Genomic DNA, 25,019 nt, shown 5'->3' with positions numbered 1-25,019 from the left:
AATCTAATCTAATCTGTCTACCAAGCTATCTATTTGATCAGGCAAGGATGATTTTCTTTAAGCTTACTGCAGTTGGAGAAAGAGACCCAAATTCAGTCTGAGCTCAACTCTGCTGAAACAATGGGTAGGAAAGTTTTGGGTTTTTTAAAGTTTTTCTTTATTATATTTTAAAAAATTTTATTGTAGTATAGTTGATTTACAATATTGTGTTAGTTTCTGCTGTACAGCAAAGTGAATCAATTATACATATATATCTCTCAACTCTTTTTTAGATTCTTTTCCTATATAGATCATTACAAAGTATTGAGTAGAGTTCCCTGTCCTTATTAGTTATCTGTTTTATATATAGTAGCGTGTATATGACGGTTTCAATCTCCCAATTTATCCCTCCCCCCCTTCCCCCCTGGTAACCATAAGATTGTTTTCTACATCTTTGACTCTATTTCTGTTTTGTAGATAAGTTAATTTGTACCATTTTTTTAGATCCCATATATAAATGATATACAATATTTGTCCTTCTCTGTCTGACTTACTTCATTCAGCATGAAAATCTCTAGGTCCATCCATGCTGCTGAAAGTTTTGAATAGCTGGGATGGGGTGGGGTGAGGAAATCTGAAACCTTCTGTTTATGCTAATGAGACTTACCCAGAGGAAAAACAAACTCTTATCTTCATGACAGGAAGCAGTTTTACAACTTGGAGTAGAGTGCTCACCATGTTACACTCCTAACCGCCAGCCCCTGCCCCCCACAGAAACCTAGCAATAGGGGCACTATCTTCTTGATGATTACATTTCAAAGGTATGGCTCCCAAGTCCTTGACAAAGACTTCCCTGGGTGGTAGAACTGGCCCCAGGCTTTTAGAAGACTTACATCTTAAAGAGGCAAAGAAAGAATTTACAGTTATGAGTTTTCTAGAGTAATTCTCTCAGAAGAGGGAGGGTGGGACCTACAGTCAGGAAAAAGTTCGTCTAAAACTTAGTAGAACTGAAGAAAACTTTAAGGCTGAAGTTGTGTTGGTATATATATATTCAGAAAGCATGGAAGAGTTAATTATAAGATTCGTTCTTATACATATGTTGTATTAATTTTGTGGATTATTTTGCTTCTAGAAGCTTTCATAATTAATGCACATGGGGGAAAAAAGTATTTGGGGGGGAATCCAAGAGAAACATTACTAGGATTTATTTTAGTGATCCTTGTTCAAAAAGGTAATGCGTCAGAGTAAAAAGAAGCAAAACAAACAAAAGCTAGTTTAGATACAGATGGACCCAAATCCTATACAAAATGTACTATTTGCCAACATTAAGCAAGGTGAGTTAATTTTCCACCAAAATTAGTTATTATTATTGGAGTAATTACAATGTAAGCCTTTTTTGTTTTTAGATTATCCAATCTTGTTTAAAGAAAAGAAAACTTACAGAGGAGATGAAATTTATAGGAAATGTTAAGCATAGACAGTAAATACATCTAGTAGCTTTTAATAAACCTAACTCATAGGATATATTAAAAAGTATAGATAACAAAAAAATCGAGTAGCTTGTGAGAAACCTAAGTAATAAATCAGTTAGTCATTGGCAAGACATCCTAAAGAGAAAATAAAATTATGATGGGACAAACAAATGTGTAACTTTTAGAAAGAAAACAATGGAATGAATAATGTTCTATCATGATAGTTCTGAGATACTAGCTATGTTTTTCTTAAATCAGTCACCTATTGATGACACCCAGTACAGTTTAATTGTGGATCCATATGTACTCTGTTCAGACAATGCAGAAAAAACCCATAACTCTTTAGCAGCTAACTAGGGAGATATGTCTGTAGTCACCTCTTTCCCATACAGTGCTTTCTATCTGTGAACCCCCATGCTCAAACCTCAACCTTAATCTTACTAACTGCTTCATCAACAGGGAAGGTTGAGATATGGCAGAAATAAACAAAGTACCTAAGAACTTTGCATGACCTTGGATTCAGGTCTACATACTTGGACCCTATATTAAGTATATTAGCATATATCATTCATTTTCCCTGTTTCCTCACTAGCTGTTTTACGTTGAATTAATTAACCATATAATCTGAGTATCTTAATCTGGCCCATAAACCTGTTCTGTTCCTCTGGGATAGCTTGTGTGGAGGACACCAGTGCATCAAATTCATTTTCCACATGACAGTTGTACATAAAATGCCTAGCACAAGAGATAGGCCTATAGTTGCTATTCAAGGGATGCTCACTATCCCTTATGATAATTTTCAGACTTGACGTCTACTGTCATATTCTTATCTAGATCAGTGGTTCTTAAAAAGGGGCAATTTTGCCCTCCAAGGCATATGTGACAGTGTCTGGAGATACTTTTGTTTGTCACAACAAAGGGGATCCTAGTGGGATATGGTGGGTAGAGATCAGGGATGCTGTTAAACATCCCATGATGCACAGTATAATTTCCCAACACAAGGAATTATCAAGTCCAAATGCCAATATTGGTGTGGTTGAGAAACCCCCACCTGGAATGATCATGCTCCCCCATCTTCATTGAAAATTTTGAGATCAGTCTAGGTGTAGAAATTTATACTTTAGCTAATACATTCTACCTCAATGTATTTATTTCAAAATAATTTTGAAACAATCTGCCTTATGCAATTACCTCGGCAACTATCTAAGATACTAAGGTACTAAATGATTACTATAGTGGAACTACATTACACAGATTTAAATTCAACACTGAATATTATGAAAAATACAAAAAAACAAAAAACCCAAAAAAACCTGATAAGTCCTCTGCTGTCAACCTTTCCTCAAATACTATTAGATATGGCTCAGAAAAATTGTCTCTATTAGTAATACTTTGAAAATATTATCATAAAGAAGTATTTCTTAAGAGCTAGAGGCATTGAGGACTCTGGTAAAGACAGAGATCTTCCATTGCTAAGAACAAGAAAGACAGCAGTCTATCTGTATTATACTAATTGGTCAAAGATAGTCTAAAAGTCAAGATTTAGCAGGAAATAAAAAATAATTGTCAGATTTAATTCAGCTACAGATAAGATTTTTATCTTTATTATCAAGTTTATCTTACCAATAGCTAAAGGTAAAGAGTAGCATGAGAGGAAAAAAAATTAATTGTTCACTTGATATTATAATAGGATTACACAGTTTTAAAGGGATGGTGTCTCAGCATTTTTTCCATTTGTTATTTCACACTTTATTTTCCCACACATTTCATTAAGTTTATATTTTATATTTAGAAAAACACACATCCTTTAGAAATGTAGTGTGTTGTGTGTATTTGTGAGGTGGGAGGCAAAATTTTTAAGAAGTTTGGGTTCTCAGAGAGAGCAGATGAAGAGATAATTGAATATGTAATGTAGGACTGAAGGTCTGCTGTCCAGTTTCTTTTCTGTGGAAACCTGCCCTGGTCAGCACACAGAACAGATTGATCCATCCACCTGTCTATCATCTGGACAGGGAGAGGCTGTATGCTATGTGAACAGGGTTGAATAGAAGATGAGTTTGTGCAGGGCAAGTGGGTGAAGTGATTCACAAGCTGTCTCCTTCTGGCAAATACTTTATACAGATTTCCCAACAGTTCAGCTATTCTCCATCCTCATCAGACTAGGTAGAACACAAAACAAAATAAAAAACAATTTAGTAAAGACAATGTTTTCTAATATTCTAAAATAATGAGTAGAGCCATGATCATAATGCTGCCTAAGAAGTGTTAGAGAATTAGTATTTATAAAATTGTTTATACTTCAGCTATAAGATAAGGAAGGGTCAGACTGATGAATAAGTTATCTTAGTCCCTCCTCTGACAAATAGCACCATATCCTTGCTCGGTTTCCTATTAAGGCAAGAGCCTATTCCCACTGCATTATGCTACCTTTACTCTTTGTGGTGGTTTCATTCCCAACCCAATTCATGCCACACCTCACTTCATTTCAATGCCCTCTTCTTTCAATCATATCTTACCAATTCTTTAAGATTTAACTCAAGCTGTATTGATAGCTACAGTACAGCTTAGCCTAGAGGGATGTCTCCTTTTCTGAACTATCAAAGGCCATTGGTTTGAACCATTCACATCCTTAAGATTTTAAACAAATTATATATTTTTCTTTCATACCAGATTGCATACTTCAGAGCACGAGCCAGACTGCACACCATAAAATGTTCAATTGCTCTATTTCTGATATTATATATTCTCTGTAGATTAATCCTACACACAGTTCTCCAAGATTGTTGTGTGGATTAATTGAGACTAATATATATGAATGTGCCTGATGTTTGCTACAAGGTGCATGAGAACACAAGAAATATTCATGTGTATAAATACATGAAACAGATGCAAGAGAGAGTGCAAGAAGAAAATGCCGTGAGGCAGATGGAGAAATTCCTTGGTAGAGTTGGAAAGACACAGAGAGAGAGAGAGAGATGGAGATAGAAAGAGAGAGAGAGGAGAGAAACTTATCCCACCATCCAAAAGGGAAATACTTTAGTTCCTTTAATCTGAAAATGGGAAAAGAAGCAGAAAGTAACTATTCTCCCTAGGCAAAAAGAGATTTTCTAAGTTATTTTCTCCTTTAAAAGGAAAGGGGAGAACTGGTGGGGTTTATTGCTCCTGTGGGGAGAGTGGAGAAAGAAGAGATTTTCTTCCAGCACAGATCACGGAGAAACTGAATCAAGTAAATGAAATGCCAAGATGGCACAACAGTGGCAGGGGATTTCAGTAAAGATCCAGGACAGAAAGTGGCCGCATGGGGAACAGTGGCATTGTAGACTTAACGTGACTCAAATGGTGATTTCAGTCATTAACTGTGCTGACCGCTAAAGAAAAAGTTGGGGAGTCTGCCAAAATTCTCATGGAGAAAAATAATGGAACTCAGAGTATCTTAGGGTTCAGCGATTATTTTTATATGTGTTTGGTCAAATAATACATTGTTGAGGGATGACTCACATCCCATTAACTGTCCATCCCCAGGCTGACTGCCAAGAAACATCTATACTATATGGAAGCTAGAGTTATACAATAATAATTATATCTAATTTTTCATACTCATATCTGAATTGCTTGAAAGTTTTTAATGTATTCTTGTGCTTACCTTTATTTCTCACCCATCTTTTTTTGACTCTTCATATCAATATTTAAAGTGATTTTGTGGGGCTTTCCTGGTGGCACAGTGGTTAAGAATCCACCTGCCAATGCAGGGACATGGGTTCGAGCCCTGGTCCGAGAAGATCCCACATGCCGTGGAGCAACTAAGCCTGTGCGCCACAACTACTGAACCTGTGCTCTAGAGCCCGCGAGCCACAACTACTGAGCCTGCGTGCCTAGAGCCCATGCTCCGCAACAAGACAAGCCACTGCAATGAGAAGCCCATGCACAGCAACGAAGAACGGCCCCCACTCGCCACAACTATAGAAAGTCCACGCTCAACAACAAAAGATCCAACACAGCCAAAAATAAATAAATTTATTTAAAAAATAAAGTGATTTTGTGCAAAAGACAGTGAGCTTCATTACAGTCTTCATCCATTTCCATTAGCCTTGATTATTAGTTAACACCAGTAACTGTGCTCCTTTCATGTTTTCTGCTGTAGTGGTACTTGGAAAAATTTAACTATTGTGCAGAAGTATTGATAGTTATAAGGACGTGTGAAAGCATCATCAAGTATATTTTCCAACTCTCAGTTAAGATTATAAGTCTACTCTGGCAATCTGGAAAGCTAAGAATCTATGGAAAAGTCATATGATGATCATTTCCTGGTTTCCTACACCAGGAAAAAGTCATATTTCCTGGTTTAGGAAATATTAGGTTATATATTGAAATTTTTTGAAGGTATATATGGTGCCATACTCATATTTGAATCTCCCCTTCAATACAAATCTGGACCAACATATATAAATTTTCAATAAATATTTGCTAAGTTGGATGGAATTCAAGCATTGAATCTAACTGTAACTAGAAAATATTACACTAGGAGGTTTGCTCCCAGTAGATGTTTGGAATCAAGTCAGAACCGTTGAGTCTGGTTTTACTTGGGCTTATCCTGGGCATATACCAAATAGTAATTTTTTTCTGTGTAGAACTGCAGAGAAAGGCATGGGGAAAAGTAAAGATGGGCATGTCAAAATCTTGAATGCCCCCCCTTTCCTCCCTCTCCACCTTTCAATCCCTAAATTAGACATACTTGGTGTTTATGCCAAAAACATTGTTAAAATGAACACTATTACAGAGATAAGGAAACTGAGTTGCTAGCTAAGTGACCCACTTACACATTAGCTAGTGTAGTATCATTGTATTAATGCAGATTTTTGTAATTTGTTTGATAAAATTATGAAAAAAAAAACAGATTAAGTCTAAATGGTAAGGATATATTTGTTATAGAGTAATTGGGAGGAGATTAAGATCCTAAGAAGGCAAACATGATTTTTGGATTTATGGCAGTTATCTATTGCTACATTACTAACTGTCTCAAAGTACAGTGGTTGACTGGGCTTGGAAGAGTTCATCCAGTGAGTCTCTTTTGGTTTCGGTCAAATGGCAGCTGAGGCTGGAGTCATCTGGAGGTTCCATTGGGCCACTTGGACACTGGGCAACTGGGTCTCTCTTCCCTTCTATGTAGCATCATAGCTTCTCCATGTATGTATAGTAGCTGAACTATTTACATGGTAACTCAGAGATTCCAAGAGCACAAAAATGGAAGTGTCCAGGCTTTTAAGCTTTATAAGCAAAACTGACACAGTGCTTGATCACCACCTTCTACAAAGTCATAGGATCGTGCAACATTCATCATGGAAGAGGACTACGCAATTGGATGAGTGTCACCATTCATTTGGTGGGTGGTTCATTGGGGGCCATAACTAGCTACTGTAGTAATCATTCAAGACTCCTTTAATTGAGTAGCTACAAGAGGGAATGGGCAATATGTTGAAAGGAGAAAAAGAAACAACATAGGGTTTAAACAGTGAGACAATTAGCTACACATATGTGATTACTTTCCCTGCACAGATTCTATTCCCCTTGCAGTTCAGTGTATTATAATTTTCATGAAAATCATGTGTTCCATGCCAAAGCACTTTTTCCATTGACTTCTCCCTGGTAATTGTTTTCATGGAAATATTAATGTCTAGTATATTCCCTTTTTCTGAGTCCTGAAACAAACATGATAGGATAGCATTGATATTGTCACTCTATATGGTGTAGTGCTGACCCTAAAATACATGGAAGTTATGTTGAGGACATGTATTCCTATACAGAGTCCACCAAAGAGAAGTCACATTCTTAGCCTATATTCATAACCTATATACAACAGATAGCACCTAAATAGAACTGATTTTCATAGACATGTAAAGAATCAGGTTAGGTTTTTCTTCCATGGCCGAGTAGACAGTATTTTCAAAGGGAATTGAGAAGTAACATGAAGTGATACATGAGACACTCATAATAAATGTGGTACAGATAGGATTTGTGGACTTGATAAAGGTTAAGCGAAACCGTGCAAGAATACAGAAAATGCATACCCTCTTTCCTGTCTGGAATTATTACTTTTTTTTGAGAGCGATATTCCTACATACGTGTGCTACTCCAGGAGGGCACAAGAGAGAGTAGTAGAGATGGCAATTTGGCAAATATTGACATTGGTGATGGAACTTTCAGTTTCTTTAAAAAAAAGTTCTCTCCCCTGCTTTGAGTGTAGTGTGTGTGTGTGTGTGTGTGTGTGTATGTGTACATGTTGGTATATATTTAGCTGCATTATGAAAGTAAACTGAAAAGGTAGGAGGTTGTGTTTCCTCCATTTAGGTGGACACCCTTTCTGAATTCCCTGCCTTTCAATCCCATGCCTTTTTCTAACCTCTGCTGAAACAAGTCTGCTGTGCTTCTCTGGTTCACTTTCTCTAGAGAATTTACTTCTGGTCTTCAGCTGGGAAGTTGCGACACGAGTTGAGTGCGTGGGGAGGGCATAATAATAGTTGGCTGCATAGGATAGAAGAGCAGCAGATCAGGGTTTTTCCACAGCTTACTTGACTTTCCCACCGTTCAGAATACAAAGTTTCAACTGATCTTTCTGCTTTTAAACTAGTATCCTCCCTCTGCTGTCTCTGGGGCCTGGTTTGCATACAAGCTGAGCTTCTAAAGAGATCTTGTGGGGCGATTTGACAGAGTCCACGCTGTTCTCTTCCTCTGCAGTCAGTTAAATTATACCTTTCTTCACATTCTTAAGTCAGTTATCATTCTTGTATTTGAATTACTTATTTAAAAAAATGCAAAGTATTTGGTCTGATGTGATTATTGTTATTGATGTCTAATGCCTTTTTCATCTTTAAGTACATTTTCAGTGGGTTTTAGAAAGGATAAATGATCAATATTCATGTTCAAGTGAGAGGTTTTAGCTGTTATTGTTCTTTTTTGCTCTATGCTCTTGAGATTTTTTAGTAAATTTGACCAGTTAACTATAGTAAACCAAAAAAAAATAATAATAATAATAATCACTTGATTTTCCTGGTTGAACATTTATTCAAACTTCTTTGGTAGGTTTCTTCTGAAAGTGTTTACAGTTATTTTTTCTTCTATAATATCTTTTATAAACAAGTAGGTTATTAGAAAAATAATCCAATATTGATCACTATTCAGTATTTTTTATTTAATATAAAAAACTACCAAGAGCAATGTAAGAATTTTCTCGTAATATTTTTATCACTCACTATCTTTTAATTAAATGAAAAGTGGAATGCTGACCTAGAAACTAGTTTAATAATACTCTAAGAACGAATACTCTAAAAATACTACCAAATAATTGGTGCTGGGAAATTATCTGATAATTCTTAACCTCTGTTCTCTTATATTTATTTCAGTTCTCAGATTAGTTCAGTATTATTTGCCATATCATGTGGTTTTAAATTATGCTATTTTTGCTGATTACAGAAAATTTTGCTTCAGAAGTCATCATATGAAGAGCTAAGAATTGTTCCAGTATCGTAAGAAAAAAAGTAGCTTAATATCAGTTAACAAAAACTGAAAATTATTTGGATGAGATACTTACTTGTATTAAAATGAACATTACCAAATATTTTTATATAATAGTTCACTTTATTTACCTATTTAATATGTAGTTCTTCTAACAACAAATCACTGACCACAAAAATATTGTAGGATCCATTTGAGGGATTTTTATGGACAAAGTAAGTGAAAATTATGTGGGTCCAGGTACTTGAGTTATTTCAAAACTTTCTCTCCACCCCAAGGAATTGTGAACCTGGCTCACATGCACTTAAATTGCTCACACATAATTGAAAAAGTATAATTGCCTTTGTTTTAGGCCAGAACTTATTAATTTTTATAGTAAAATATCACTATTGCCTTTTCTCTACTCTTTTAAGTCAAAATCTACTTTGAATTTGATTCTTTGGAAATAAATAGTAGACGTTAAAATAAGAAATCATCTGTATCAGAACCAGAAATGATGAATTATATCAAAAGTTAAAATATAGTATAGAGATAAGTGGCAATGAAATTCAATATGCAAGACTTGTACCGTGGTAAGGAAGGAAATAGAAGGATATAATTCATATACTATATAACTCACAGTTTAGATAATTCAGTATTTTCAGTAAATTCACAGGATATTGAACCATCACCACAATCAAATGTTATAACATTTTCATTCCCCTTAAGAAATCTTGGGCCACTTAACAGTCAATCTCCATTTCCTCTCTGCCTCACTTTGACTTCAGTCCTAAGCAACCACTAATATACTTCTCATATCTGTAAATTTGCCTATTCTGAGCAAATTTCTAGGGACTTTGAAAGATTTTTTAAAAATTATAATTTTACTTGTTACATTGTTGCTTTGCAGTGGTGAGAGTTAACTGAGATACTTATGCTGTCATTCTGTAAGTAAGTCCTGTTCCCTCCGGTTGTTGTGACTCACTTTTAGTAAATATTTTCATTCAAATCATGTTATATTTAAAATAATTCCAATACAAAGCTTGAATATGTATTTTAGAAGATAGCAAAACAATCATTTTCTTCTGTTATAGACAGGAATGAAAGGCATCCCAAAGATATTCATGATTGCCAGAACCTGTGAGTTCTGTATCTTTCCTGGCGAATTAAGGTTACAGATGAAATTAAGGTTACTGATCAGCTGACCTTAAAATAAGGAGATTATCCCAGGTAATCTGGGTTGGTTCAGTGTAATGACAGAAAGCTTAAATGTGGAAAAGGGAGGCAGAAGAGCCTGTGTAGGAGTAATATTGTAGGAGAAAGACTTGAATGGTCCTTGTGGGCTTTAAAGATGAAATGAGGTCATGAATTAAGGAATGTGAGAAATACCCAGAAACTGTAAAAGGTAAGGAAACAGATTCCCCTCTGGAGCCTCTAAAAAGGAATGAAGCCCTAGTGACATCTTTTTTTTTTCTTTCTTTTTTTTAACATCTTTATTGGAGTATAATTGCTTTACAATGGTGTGTTAGTTTCTGCTTTATAACCAAGTGAATCAGCTATACATATACTTATATCCACATATCTCCTCCCTCTTGTGTCTCCCTCCCACCCTCCCTATCCCACCCTTCTAGGTGGTCACAAAGCACTGAGCTGATCTCCCTAGGCTATGCAGCTGCTTCCCACTGGGACAAAGTGAGAGAGTGGCCTAGTGACATCTTAATTTTAACATGATGAAACCTATTTTGAACTTCTGAAAGCCAGATCTATGCTACTTTAAGTTACCAGTTTGTGCTAATATGTCACAGCTGCAATAGGAATTTAATATATTTTCCATCTCCTGAAAACACTAGTTCATTTCAGAAAGAAAAATAAAAACTTACAAAGTCAGAAATCATAAAATAAAATGACCCAAAATCTTTAAATTAAGAGAAACTTTGTTTAACAATTTGATATCTGTAAGATGATTGAGTTTCAGGGTTGGACAAGTCTTTCATTATATGAATATAAGTATATACGTATTTATAGCACATAATCCAAAATTATAGCTAATTCTTCTAATAAAACTTTTTCTGCATATAGACATATGGGAAAAGCAAAGATCCTAAACATCACATCTTTTGTTGAATTCTTGAAATATTTTCAGAGAATGCTAATTGTCCATGTGCTATAATCTAATAATTGTATGAAATGTCTGACATAAAATGAAAACAATAAAGTTGAATAAGTAAGAGAGACAAGAAGTAGCAGGAAGGAAGCTAAAACAAAAGGAAATATTTAATCTACAGTTTAGTTGTTGCACTTGAAACAGAATGTGTATTGAACCTGAGAGCTATGGATAAAAATATATTTATTTTAAAAAATCCCAGGAAGTAAACAGTTATTTTAGGGTTATGATTATTTTTCTCACATGAAAATTTGGCATTTTATAAGAAATCCAGAAATACAAATTCAAATTTCAAGAAAAAATTTTGTATTCCATGATATTTTGTATTCACCAGATATACAGGTTCTTCAAAAATACATCAGATGTTAATGATTATCTCCAAAGAGAGATGACTTTCCTGAATATAAACACAATGTAAGTATATCAGTCAGAACCACTGAGCATAGCAAAGTGACCTAATGCTGAACAGACGGGCAGATTCTAGGGATAATCAAAACAAACCCTGATTCAGATTATGGCTCAGTAATTTACAAAGGTGTTCTTATTAAAATTATTTAATCACTTCCCACTCTAAGTCTTACTCTGGAGTTTCTCTTTTGCATATTTACTATGGAATACTGTGATAGAATAAGGTAACAAGCTGAGTAAGAATATAGTATTTTAAATTATATATCAGTTCACATCTTTTCTTCTCCGTTTTGTAGAATATAACCCATTCAGAGCATGGAATTAGGGCTCTAGGACACATTGGTGTTCTTTTAGCAGTTATTTTCATCTCTGGGAATTCTTTTGTTAATAGTCCATTTTCTCTTTTCAGGTAACAACAACAGATGGACACATTATTATTGAATAGCTTTACTCTCTCTTTGTCATCCATTAATTGTGGAACATTGTTCTAAGTGTGGTTATTACAATTTTTTCCACCTTATTGTCAGAACAGAGATTAAAATAACTTTTTCATTGTTGTTCTTAAACTTCTGTAACCCTTAGTTTTTCTGAGACGTGTGCTTCTCATTTATATTTGTTTTTAGTTCTGCTTAGTTCTTATTTCCATCTTTTATACATTTCACTTAAGTTTATAAAAGTTGTAGTTGCTGGAGAGCACCCTGGCCTCTCATCCTAATGCTTTCGGCATCTCCTCTTCTTTTCCAACATAAAAGCAAATTATAATTGCATAACCAGAAAATTTTTTTGAGAGCTTTGCAACTCTCTTGAGTTACTTTCTCTCTTCCAGTCTCAAAATATAGAATGGCCCAATAGACTCTCTGGGTCATATTTCTTTCTATTACCTTCATATTTGTCTCTTCCTATTACTTTCTTTCCTAATGACCATAATAAGCATGCAAATTTTCTACAAGCACTTCAAAAACTAATTCAACTGTAAACTTTAATTTTTCTAGATGGTAGTGTTCTCTTTGGCCAATGTATTTTATTTTCCACTTATGATCATCTTGACACTCATTTTGATTCATTTGCCATATTCAAATTATTGTAAAAAAAGGTGTGCTTTTTGCATTGCTTCCTGTTTCCATCTCGGGACTATATATTCTGTAATTAGAGAAGCATGATGATCTATTTTTGTCCCAAAATAAGGCCAGATATAAATATGCATATGGGCCACTTCTACCTTTGTCTACCAGTGGTGCTAGAAGATATTGATAAATCATGTTATTTGAGTCTCACATTGATGTCTTTGTCATCACGCCTTCTTCATATATGTTAACTAATATTTTTTTGTATCACTAGTTTATATACTACAGTGTGAAAGGGATCATATGGTAATGCTTTGAATTTGTAGACCACACACACTGTGATGCTGATTTAGTAATTCTGAGGGAGTTCTCAGGGATATTTCTTAGCAACATCTCAAACAATTATGATGAAGGAAGCTTTAGAGCCACATTGGGAAACTGTGCCTTATAATTTTTAAACAAAGTTACATTATGGATTCCTGACACTAAAACCTGCTCATTTGATTAGACTTCTAAAATGACTTATTTTATACTGTGTTATTTTCTCTCCTGTGATAGTGATTTTTCTTTGTTTGAATATTTTTTGGCCAAGAAAAGTGTAAAAAAAAAAAAAAAGTGGGATGAAAGATGGTATTATAATGAGAATAGGAATGTAAGGCAGCAAATAAATGCCACCTAATGTCAACATTTTTGCACCAAATAAATAAGAAGAAAATCAAATCAATATACAATATATTATTTTAGAGCTAAATGTTTTGACATTGTCATCTTTAATCTTTTCAAAAATTTTTTGTCTAGTACAGACCAGTAAAATTTTATCATAGTCAACTGCAGTCACTAACCAACATTGAAATCACTGCCCTTAAAAATGGTAAGTTTATCATACATATTTTGATTTTAATCACACAAGCTAACTTCATTTCCAACTTTTGGATAATTTGCTATTATCTTCCATTATTCTATTTACTGACTTAGTTTCTAATTTCAGTAATCTGTGTTTTCCCTAGTTCCTTTTTTCTGAGGGTGCTGCTGGTTAACACTCTCAAACATCATTGATGTCACGCAGTACAATTTTTTAATCCTTTCAAGGGAAATTTGGAAACATATATCACATTTTTAAATGCACAAACCTGGCACAGCATTTCACCGCTAGAAATTTGCTCTACAGATATATTGTCAAATATAAGCCGATATATATATATATATATATATAATATATAAGCAAAAATATCCATCACAGCACAGTTTGTAATAGTAAAAAACTGATAACACTCCAAATGTCCATTAATAGATGACTGGCTTTATAAATCATGTTACATATATATAATAGAATAATACCCAGCTGATAAATCAATTAAATAATAATGTATGTGCTGCTAGCACCCTGATTAACAGCCAAATCATGGAAATGATAAACTGATAATGAGCTTGACATGGCAGGTCTTCATAAAGTGGAGAATGTTCATAGGGGAAAGGTGTCCGTCAAGTTTGGTAATGGAAGGCTATAAAAAATGTACTCATTATTAGTTTACAACTTTTTGACCAGAACCCATACTTTGTTCATCTGAATGATACGATCTTGATTTAATGAAAGCCTTGTCAAAAATCATCTTTATTTCTATCAACTCTTTTGTTCTCCACACATATTTTCAAGTGCCTACTGATGTCTCACAGATCTTTCAAATCAAATATGTCCCACACTGCACTCATCATATTCCCTGTATTGAACTCTCCAGATTATCACTAGGGAATCTGGTAATAAAGCAAAACTTAACTCAGACTTGTTGTAGTAAGGGAGAACATGACCTTGACAGAGTCTTAGCTTGGGAGCTAACTGGGATTGCACAAAATCTGAAGAAAATCTTTTATTTGGTAAATGGGCTGTTTGCTCAGGTGAACAGATTCTTATCATTTTATCTGTAGGAATTTGCTAAAACAATTGGAAATTCCTACAGGTCCCTAGTTCTTTATTGCTTTCTTTAATTTTTTTATGGTGAATATGGGAAAAGTTGTTAGAAAGTGACCCCTCAGCTGGAACAAATAAGAAATTTGATATTTGGATAACATGAGCACTTTCTTCCAGCTATTAGAGTTCACATTTCACATCTCACATAAGCCTAGGATTATAGAATTGGCTTTGAACACTAGAACAGCTGAATCAGACACAGCCTGAATGAAGAGATTCAGATGAATTCTGCCAGGAATAGCGCAAACATAACTTACATACATTCATAAATGACTATACAATATCCTGTTCATTTTATAAATGTTTATGGCCTTATTGATCTTTTGTTGTTCTCAAAGGATATTTTTATCCTTTGAGAAAAATAAACATGCACACAGAACAATAATACATATAAAGATATTTTTGGACAAATTCTGATTTAACCTCAAGTATGGTTGGATTGTTGTGGATATTTTTACTCCCAATCATAATAATTGATATATATGTCACATTTTTGTAAATTTCTATTAATTAAGTGACAATTATAAATGTTCCCTGAAACACTACTAAATTCCAACGTTTCAATTCTAAAGAAGCCATTTCTTGTAAATATAATTTTATTTCCCTATGAAAATAGGGAGTTTGATTATATCTATATAAAGTTAATATGCAAATTTTAAGAGTATTAAAAGAAAAAAGAGACTTCTTTATTAACTCATTTATGAATTCATTTAGTCCTTCATATGTTTCTAACTGTTGTTGCCTTCTAAACCCTCTCAGTCATGACTGTCAAACACCTTCATCCTTCAAATCTCAAGTTAACCTCCCTCTGATAAGGCATTTATTTCTTCATCATTCCATACCTAATTATATCTTCTTACTCTTCCATACATGTATTAAATCCAATGCAGAGTGCCACTGTAGAGTTATCATACATATTATAATTACTGTGTTTCACGTGCACAAACTTTGTAACTTGTGACTATGTCATTTCATCTTTACATTTCCATAGACTAGCACATCAGAAACTACTACAGAAATGAATAAAGTGAGTTTAAAGTTAAATCAAGTTGCATGATGATACAATTTAATTTAGTACAAAATAAACTAAGAAGTCTTTATAAGATCAAATTAATTATCCTCACTTGTTTAGAAACTTGGACAAGGTACATCACAGGATAAGGTGCAAGAAAAATTTCAGGGGGAAAATATTTATCTATTATTTTCACAAACATCTAAAAAACAAGGTCATCTGGTATAAAGAAGAATTCCAGCCAAAAAATGGCAAAAAAATTTGGTTTGACAACTTTGACATAAAAGCTACTTATTCCCAATGACAATTTCTCATGTCTTGCCAGTTCAAAATCACATCTCTCTGAGAATGGCATTTAGTTTCATTGGAACCTGATATACAAAGCAGACCATTTTACCACATCAGGGATTACTGTGAATATATTTATTCAAGGTGACAAACTGTACTGCAGACCAATCCACAGTACAACTTGTCAAATAGATATGAATGATACAAGCTAATAACTAGGAAAGAATATCAACTAATCTGTGACTCAGGCACAGCGCAAATAGCACCAGCTGACACTAGGAGTTAATCAACATCCAACGTCTTAATGAGGGTGTTGTCGTTATTTCCTGTGAAAAAATTATTTTCTCTTTCCATGATGACTTAGGGGAGTTAGAAAAGAAGATTTCCTGAAACAGGAGATCAGTATGTGTGGTCCATAATATTTAGCCTTTATGTTACCTAAGAACATCACCCTCATAGAGCCAGAAACTGAAAATGACTAAACCATTCTGTATTATTTTACAAACATCATTTGATATCTTTCTAATAATAACACTGTGATATAAATCATTGGTACTAATAGTTCTTCAATACAAAAATCAATGACCTTATTTTTGCCTTTTTCCTTTATACTCATGATGAATGAAGTCTAAAATAGAAAAGAAAGCAATTAATACTTGTTTTAAAAGGAAAGGCTTAATTCTATGACTTCCACATCCTTGACACAGATAACAATAGCAATCTAGGAGTAGTTAAGAAAATGTAGACAAGAATGCTCAAGGCTACAGAGAGGTGGATTCCAAGAGAATGACAATATTAACATTTCAGATGTATAAATTGTCCCACTCATCTGCAAAAGGAGCCACTACTTTCTGTTCTACATTAAGCAGCTAGAAATAATGGTTCTTAGAACAGAAAAAAATAAAGCAAAATATAGCTCTTTTTAAGGGCATTTTTTATTCATTGACCTCTGGTCAGTCAAAAAGCTACATGTTCTGGTTCATATATACTTAAAATTTTATTCATAATTATGAAAGTTCTCACATTTTACAGTCATTTGTATGTCATAGAATACTTTCATGTAAGTTATGTGAAGCTATCAAACTAGAAATGAATAAGGATTTCTTTTACTATTGAACTTAGGTATAATGTATTTTATTTAGTTAGGATGCAGAATAATTCTGTTGTCTGGGTTAATTCAATAACAAACTTTTAAAGAAAACATTTGTTATTTTCTTCACTTTAGCCCAGTAAAATTTCATCATTTAAAAATATAAATCCAACAAACTAGTGAATATAGCAAAAAAGAAGCAAACTCACAGATATAGAGAACAAACTAGTGATTACCAGAGGGGAGAGGGAAGGGGGGAGGGGCAATATAAGGGTAGGGTACTAAGAGGTACAAACTATTATGCATAAAATAAGCTATAAGTATATATTGTACAGCACAGGGAACATAGCCAATATTTTATAATAACTATAAATGGAGAGAACCTTCAAAAATTGTGAATCACTATATTGTACACCTGTAACTTATATAATATTGTATATCAACTATACTTCAATTAAAAAAGAAATTTAAAAATATATATATAATTTCATTCATCTCAGTGTAAATGTGAAAATATACTCATTGAGTGTTTCCTACTCCCAGACGTTGTCAAATATGTGTTTTCTTTTACTTAATTCTTACACCAGCTCTTTAAGGTCATTACCACATGAAGAGACTGAGGCTTAAAAAAGTTATCACATGTCTAAGAAGGTGCAGATACTAAGTGTAAAACCTAAGATTTGCACATTCATTTTTCTTAAAGGACCATCTTGACACAATAAACACCTTATACTCCCAGTTCACGTAAAAGTGTCAATTCACTGAGAATTTCTATTTCAAACTGAATTCTAGCAGCAAGAAAATTTATGTCATCCAGAAGTTAGATGAACATAAATAAGACCCCCCATGAGCAGCTTTCTACATAAGCAAATAGATTTATAGAATTAATTATTAATCTACTCACAATGCATTATAAAATGTCAGTTGCTAATATAAGCTATAATTACATAAATATAGATATCAAGATTCCTGGTGTATTAATATTAATAAAAATGCTAAATATATTGTCTTAATTGTAAAATTCTATTTCCTTAAATTGATCTTCTCCTTTACTATAGAACAGATTAAATTCATGAAATTTAAGAACATAAGATCTGACCCAAGTAAAATAAATCCTTGAGATTAAAATACTGGGTTATTTCTATGATACTTGAAAGATAATAGGACAGGAACTAGTTGTTTCTACTTACTTTTAGTAAGTTTTTTAGAACAAATTCCTAAGGAACAACAGAAAAAGATGATAACCTTTAGCTTTGCTTTGAACCTCCTACTAGACTGATAATATAATTAAATTGCAAATGCAAATATAAGAAGTTATTTTCTTTGCCGAGTCAGTAACATTCACATACAGCATAATAATATTCCCCTCTTTACTGAATATCCAAAAACAAAAATGAAAGCTCCCAAAATTTAAAACTTCATGAAATTTTTATTTTTCTCTAACATCACAATAGCTATATGACCTATTGGAATCATATACATCTAATAACATATTTATAACAGCCATTGGGGGATATTAGTGAACTCATTATATGAAAATGCCAATGACGTTTAATTACAATGCTCAGTACTTGTGTTATTCCTAAGAAAGAATAACTGTAATTAGCACGCATTAATATATATGCAACTGCCTTGAAAAAGTGAAGTTATACGGTGGATAAAAATAATAATATTTAAATTTCTTTCCTGAACTCCCTTTCAATTATTAGGTAAAAAAGCCAAAATTGTGGGTCATTTCTGGATAGTTGTGTGCATTTAACTCTCATAGTTTTTCTCTACTTTTGAAGTCTATACTTAAAGCTTATGCTTTAGTCCTTGTAGCCTTAAGATCAGTCCTCTGATGTTCTAGGGTACATACACTAGGGGGAACTTCAATATTCTTCATGGTTTTCTTTGGATATCCTAGGGAGAGTAAAAAGATGTTCAGCTTTGGAGTCATTGAAATCTAGCTTTAAATCTCAGCTCTTTTAATTACTAACTCTGTACTCTAGGGCAAGGTAATTAACCATCTGAAGTTTAACATAGTATGTAAAAGGCAGGGACTGATAACTATTGTGTACCCAGTTATATGTCATTAAAAATATCTGACACAAGTAAGGGCTCAACTATATGTTGTATGCATCTGCAAACAAAGAAAATCCTCACACCTGCTTGGAGGGTTATAGGGAGGAATATCAGAAATCAAGTGTAAGAAATAAAGTAACATGAAAAACAAATATCATAGATTAACACATATATGTAGACTCTAGAAAAAGGGTACAGATGAACCAGTTTGCAACGCAGAAACAGAGACACAGATGTAGAGAACAAGAGTACGGACACCAAGGGGGCAAGGGGGAGTGAGATGAATTGGAAGATTGGGATTGACATATATACACTAATATGTATAAAACAGATAACTAATGAGAACCGCTGTATAGCACAGGGAACTCTACTTCACCTCGCTGTACAGTAGAAGCTAACACAACATTGTAAAACAACTATACCCCAATTAAAAAAAAAAAAAAAAGGAAACATAATGCATGTCAATTGGAAGTTATCACTAAGTCTCAGTTTCCCTCCTGTGCTTCTTCCTTCTGTCATGAAAACTCTTCAGACACCTAGATTGCTTGCTCTTATTCACATCTCTAATGTTAATTCATCTACATGAGTTACTTATATTTTTGGCTTTTTGGCAATTTTTTTGATTCAAATGACTGGGTCTCTAGAGGAGTAATTCATAAGGTTGTCTAAAATTGTGTTCTTTTGAAAGAGGTAGAGAAATCATTAACAGGTATACAACATTTATATTTGGATGCTTTTATTCAGGCAAATCTAGATATGGTCAATAATATTAATTAAAAGTTTAGATATTTTTGGTTATGTAAAATGTTAACAATATATCTGTTTCATGTCTAACCATTAACCATTCTCCTTTTCTCATCAGTTGTTCCATTTAGAATACTTCTGGTTGCAGATATCAGAAACTACTTTCAAATCAGTTTTTTAAAATAATGGAAACTTAATATATAAAACAAAATTTAACGTTTAATTACTACTTGGGTAAGTCAACAATGTGATCAGTTGTGAGTTTTAGCCATGTTTCCTAGCTCAACAGCTTTTTAAAATTTTTTTTAATTGAAATATTATTGACTTAAAATGTTATATTAGTTTCAGATGTATAACACAGTGATTCAACATTTTTATAGATTATACTCCATTTAAAATTATTATAAAATATTGGGTATATTCCCAGGGCTGAATATTACATCCTTGTAACTTATTTACTAGTATAGTAGTTTGTACCTCTTAATCCCCTTCCCCTGTCTTGCCCCTCCCTCCATCCCTTTACCGACAGGTAACCATTAGTTTGCTCTCTGTATCTATAAGTCTGTTTCTGTTTTGTTTTCATTAATTTGTTTTATTTTTTAGGTTCCCCATATAAGTGAATACATATAGTGTTTGATTTTCTGTCTGACTTATTTATAGTCTCCAAGTCCATCCATGTTGTTGTGAATGGCAAAATTTCATTCTTTTATGGCTGACTAATATTCCATTGTGGGTGTGCATATGTATGCATATATATATGCATATATATATGTATAAAGCATCTCTTTTTTATCCATTCATCTGCTAATGCACACGTAATTGCTTCCTTATCTTGGCTACTGTAAATAATGCTGCTATGAACATTGGGGTGCATGCATTTTTTTTTTTTCCAATTAGTGCTTTTTTTCTCCTTTGGATATATATCCAGGAGTAGAAATGTTGGATCATCAAGTCTGTGATATTCTCCTCCTGTTTCTGTGTCCCCCTCTGGGTTGTGGGTCCCAATCAGATTGCTTCTTCTTCTTTCCTACCAGGTGCTATATGGATCTTTCTTTATAGCCTTGGTTGTAGAAGAGCTGTTATGCAAGTCCCCAGGTAGATTTCATCAAGAGTCACTCTATATATTTAGTTGTAGTTTTGATGTGTTTGTGAGTGGAGGTGAGTCCAGTGTCTTCCTACTTGGCCATCTTGATCTCTGTTCAACAGCTAGTTTTGGATCCTTTCTTGGAAAACTCCTATCTTACTTCTGATAGATATCTTTCTGGTGTTTCCTAAGGCTACATGCTCACATATTCAAATCTAGCAGTAAAGAGATATTAAAGTTTCATAAATGTAATTGGATTTGTAATCATGGGATGGAGCATTTCAATTGGATTATGGCAATCAGTCACATTTTCAAACATGGACGGAAGGATTAATCTCAATAAAGCAGCGTGTCTGGAAAATGTGAACTGTTATTAAGAGAAAGGCAGCCAAAATGAATATCAATCTCAGTCTGATTCTTTAATCACCCAATTAAAAATAATACTTCTTATTAATGACTCTTAATATGTCAAAGGATATAAGTATGTATACTTAACTCCTCCTAAAAGGAAGGCAAAATTTGCTGTTATTGCATCCAATTTCATACCCATGATCTCTGGATGATGGGGAGGCTCCTCTGTGAAATCTGGCTGTAACTTCCCAAAGGATGACAACTTATTATTAAATGATAAGTTAAACTAAGCCCAGGATATTCAATATATTTATATGGACAATGTATAAGTCAAGTGTAATAAAAACTTCCATTTGTAAACACATAATGGCCACTAGTTCATAACAGGTATCACTGTGAATTGGAAAGGAAAAACAAGCTACTCCTGAGCTGTCATTAAAGTCTAATTTTTTTGGTTTTACAATCTGAGGCTTTTAGTTGTATTTTAGGAAAGAACCTGCCTGACCATTGCACTTCATTCTTGGTGAGTCTCCTTTCCTGGAAAAGCTTTTGGAATAACTGCCTCCATCTGCATGCCATCATTCTGTTCTTGCTGTTCAAGAGACCTTTTCTTGTTTGTTTAAGTTTTAAGGTTTAGGGATTGTTTTAAGAATTAAGCAATCACATACCCTAACAGTCTGAATTGAGCTGTCTCTGACAATAGAACCTACAGAAAAACTGAATAGGTTTCTGTTCTGTTCATTTCTGATCAATTTCTAAGGTATTCAGTTGTAATTTTGAGCCAGAATGAGGAATTTGAATTTATCTTTTTAAGTATTAGATCTCTGTTCTTTGCCCATTCCTGGAGTTTACCATTTTAGTCTCTGCCTGGAGGAAATTTGAATTAAGTGCCAATAATTCGCATCTGTCCCTATATGGAATTCAGGCTGCATTGTCATAATGATCCTGTTTATCATAAATAGTGGTATTTAACAAGCAGAGAAGGGTTATTAGGTGGTTGTGAACGATCTATGGGGCTAGGCTTCTCCTGGAGTTCTAAATTATCCCTTTATAAATTCCCACCTCCCACAGTTTTCCGACTTTGAGAGGTGCTACATTATTTCACTCAGTTGCTTTGGTTTACAGTTGCAAGTAGAAAAAAATCTCATTGACAAAGCCATATTTTCTTTACTCTGTGACTCCAGTGGCCAGTTCTTTAGTGTGATTTTTTTTTTAAATCCTAAATTGCTAAAAGATTCAGTAAGTAGCCAGCAAACCCCAATGGTGTGAAATTGTCCTGCAAGACTGCTAATATTGTAGTCTGGGAATGCACATGATCTGTGTTACAAGATAGGGTAATTCATAGTTTATGAGTGGAAAAGATTTACTGATTCTTCTGCTCAGGAAGATCATCACTGCTTTCACCAAGGAGGATGAAAGCAGTGTGTCAGGATATCATTTCAATTTAAACAAGTTCGGTTCAAATACTCCCTCAGTGCAAGCAGGAAGATAAATTAATTACTGTAAAACCATAAATAAACTCATATGATGGACTCTTAGCAAAATCTTCTGGACTAAGCCAAGATAAAAAGGTTCGTAAGAAGTTGACTGCCTCAAGTACAGGATTACAATTAACACAGGAAGAAAAGTAGAGGGAGGAGGATTATGTGGCAAATAGCATAGTAGATTGAGCAACCATGAGCTTATGTCAGGGAAGGAAAAGCCTGGCAAGCAGTATTTGACAGATGTTCTGAAAACCGAATGAACAAGTGTTAAGTTGACCTGTGTTTTCCCTAGTAGTGAGGATCTTTGTAATTGAGATTAACAATTATCAAATATGGCTCTTCCTTGTGGACACACAGCTTGACTACATTTCCCAAACCCCTTTGATGTTAGGTGTAATCATGTCCTCCAGATCTAGCCAATGAAAGATAAAAGTTGCCTGACTCTCTCTCCCTTCTCCCCAAATAAACTTCCCATAAAAAGTTCTTCATGTTACTTCCTCTTTCTTCTGAATGGACAGAGAAAATGATGGTGAGGTAGAAAGTCACATGTTGAAGATGATAATACAGTCTTTATCCTGAGTCTCTGAATATGTGAAGCAGAACGCCTTATTTACCTGGATACTACCCAAGATTCTTATGTAAGCAAGAAATACATTTTTATTGCATAGAATAAGTTTGAATCTAATTGGCATTGTTACCTAGCCTACACTAATTAATACATAAATCAGTATTAATATTTGGTTGTCATATGGTAGGCAATTATTAAAATGATATCAGAGACTCGAAGGAATTCTCATGACATACATTGATTTAAAACACTTTGTAACACTATGATTTCAGTAACTCAGAAGGCAAAGATTCTACCATTTCTGTAGTTCAAGGGTAAATGATGGGATAGAACCTATTGATAAAAAATTTTAGTATGGGTTTACTTAATTGCTGCATGTAGCAGGGTTTTAACAAAAATAACTTAGCTAGATAAGAATTGGCTTTTTCAGAGCAGAGCTATAAAGGATTGAGTCAAGGAATTAAGAGCTTTGCAGAAGCATAAAATTTAACTGCCCTTGGATGCCAAAACATAGAATAGAAAGTTTTCTATCCAGTCATATTGTTTTATATGACCTCAAAGTTGAATGACTCCTATTAAAATGAGACAGACAATGAGGAAAAAGAGGCAAATATAAAAATAATTCTAAGAACTCTTTCCTAGAAATAAATTCAGTGAAAATTACTGGCATATGGTACTAAATGTAAGCAAAAAAGATCAGAAGCTTACTGAGTTGTTTTTGAGACAAACCATGAGCCTGATATTAAAAAATCTGTGATGGTAAAAACCTGGGTAGTAAATAGAGTAAAACTGGTACAAGTTATTTCCTAATGGGCCACTTCGAACGTGACCATACAAATTATGGACAAGAAAGAACTACCCAGAATATGGAGCCAGTGGCCACAGAAAACCATGAACAAGCAAGTTTCATATAGAGAGAAAATCCAAGGTATAAAAAAAAAATCAGGGTCACAAAATGTTTTCTCAGAAGAATTGCATCACCTCTATGGATGAATGACTATTATGTGTTTATTTTGATTACTTTTATAAATAAGAAATTTTATTATATATCATCTTTTCTTGCTCTGCCATTATATATCAGCAGTGGGTAAATTGCAGGGAAAGATAATTTGCATTTTTATTTTATAAGTAGGCCTACTATAAAAACCACATCATGGCAATATGGAAAGAACATGTTAGTACCAGAAAACTCTGGGGTTTTTTTTAGATGAATGCAGTAATTGGATGGAACTAGTGAAGACACTGAGTGTATTTTATCTGAATGCATGAAAAGAAGGGTGCAAATGGATATCTGATGAATAGGAGTTTGCATTGTGGCAGACTGCTAACTTCATCTAAATCAGATTCCTCTTCATCCTTGGCACACAACTAAAATATACACATTTCAGATTCATTTGTAGTTAGGTGGAACTGAGTTCTAAATAATAGAGTATGTTTCAGTTAGCTTTTGGTATATAACCAAGCACTTCTAAATTTAGTGGCTTAAAACAACCATTTGTTTAGCTCATGATTCTATAAATTAATAATTTGGATGAGACTCAACTGTGAAGTTTTCTTGATTTTGCTGGGTTCACTCATTCATCTGTGGATCTCCTTCTGGAAGTTGTTTAGCTGTCATCTGGGGTAATGGGAAATTCTGAGCCATCTGTCTCTCAACATCCAACAGATTATCTGGGACTTCAGATAGCAGTGGAAGCAGGATCTTCCAAGAGCAGAAAGAGAAGGTAAACTCAAAGCTCACTCATTTTTTCAGGTTTCTCCCTGTGCCCCTTGTTCAAAAAAATAAAACAAAA

General features: G+C 33.9%; 1 long non-coding RNA gene across 1 annotated transcript; it reads left to right on the top strand.

Annotated features, from left to right (window-relative positions):
• Positions 1–25,019, top strand: LOC309662148. The gene is made up of 2 exons (XR_014264538.1): positions 1–5,695; positions 7,270–25,019. It is a non-coding gene; the product is annotated as an uncharacterized lncRNA (long non-coding RNA).

This window comes from Balaenoptera physalus, assembly GCF_965194825.1.
Source record: "Balaenoptera physalus genome assembly, chromosome: 5".
Taxonomy (NCBI): Eukaryota; Metazoa; Chordata; class Mammalia; order Artiodactyla; family Balaenopteridae; genus Balaenoptera; species Balaenoptera physalus.
Note: the sequence above shows the minus strand (reverse complement) of the source record. Positions and strands in the feature narration are given on the sequence as shown.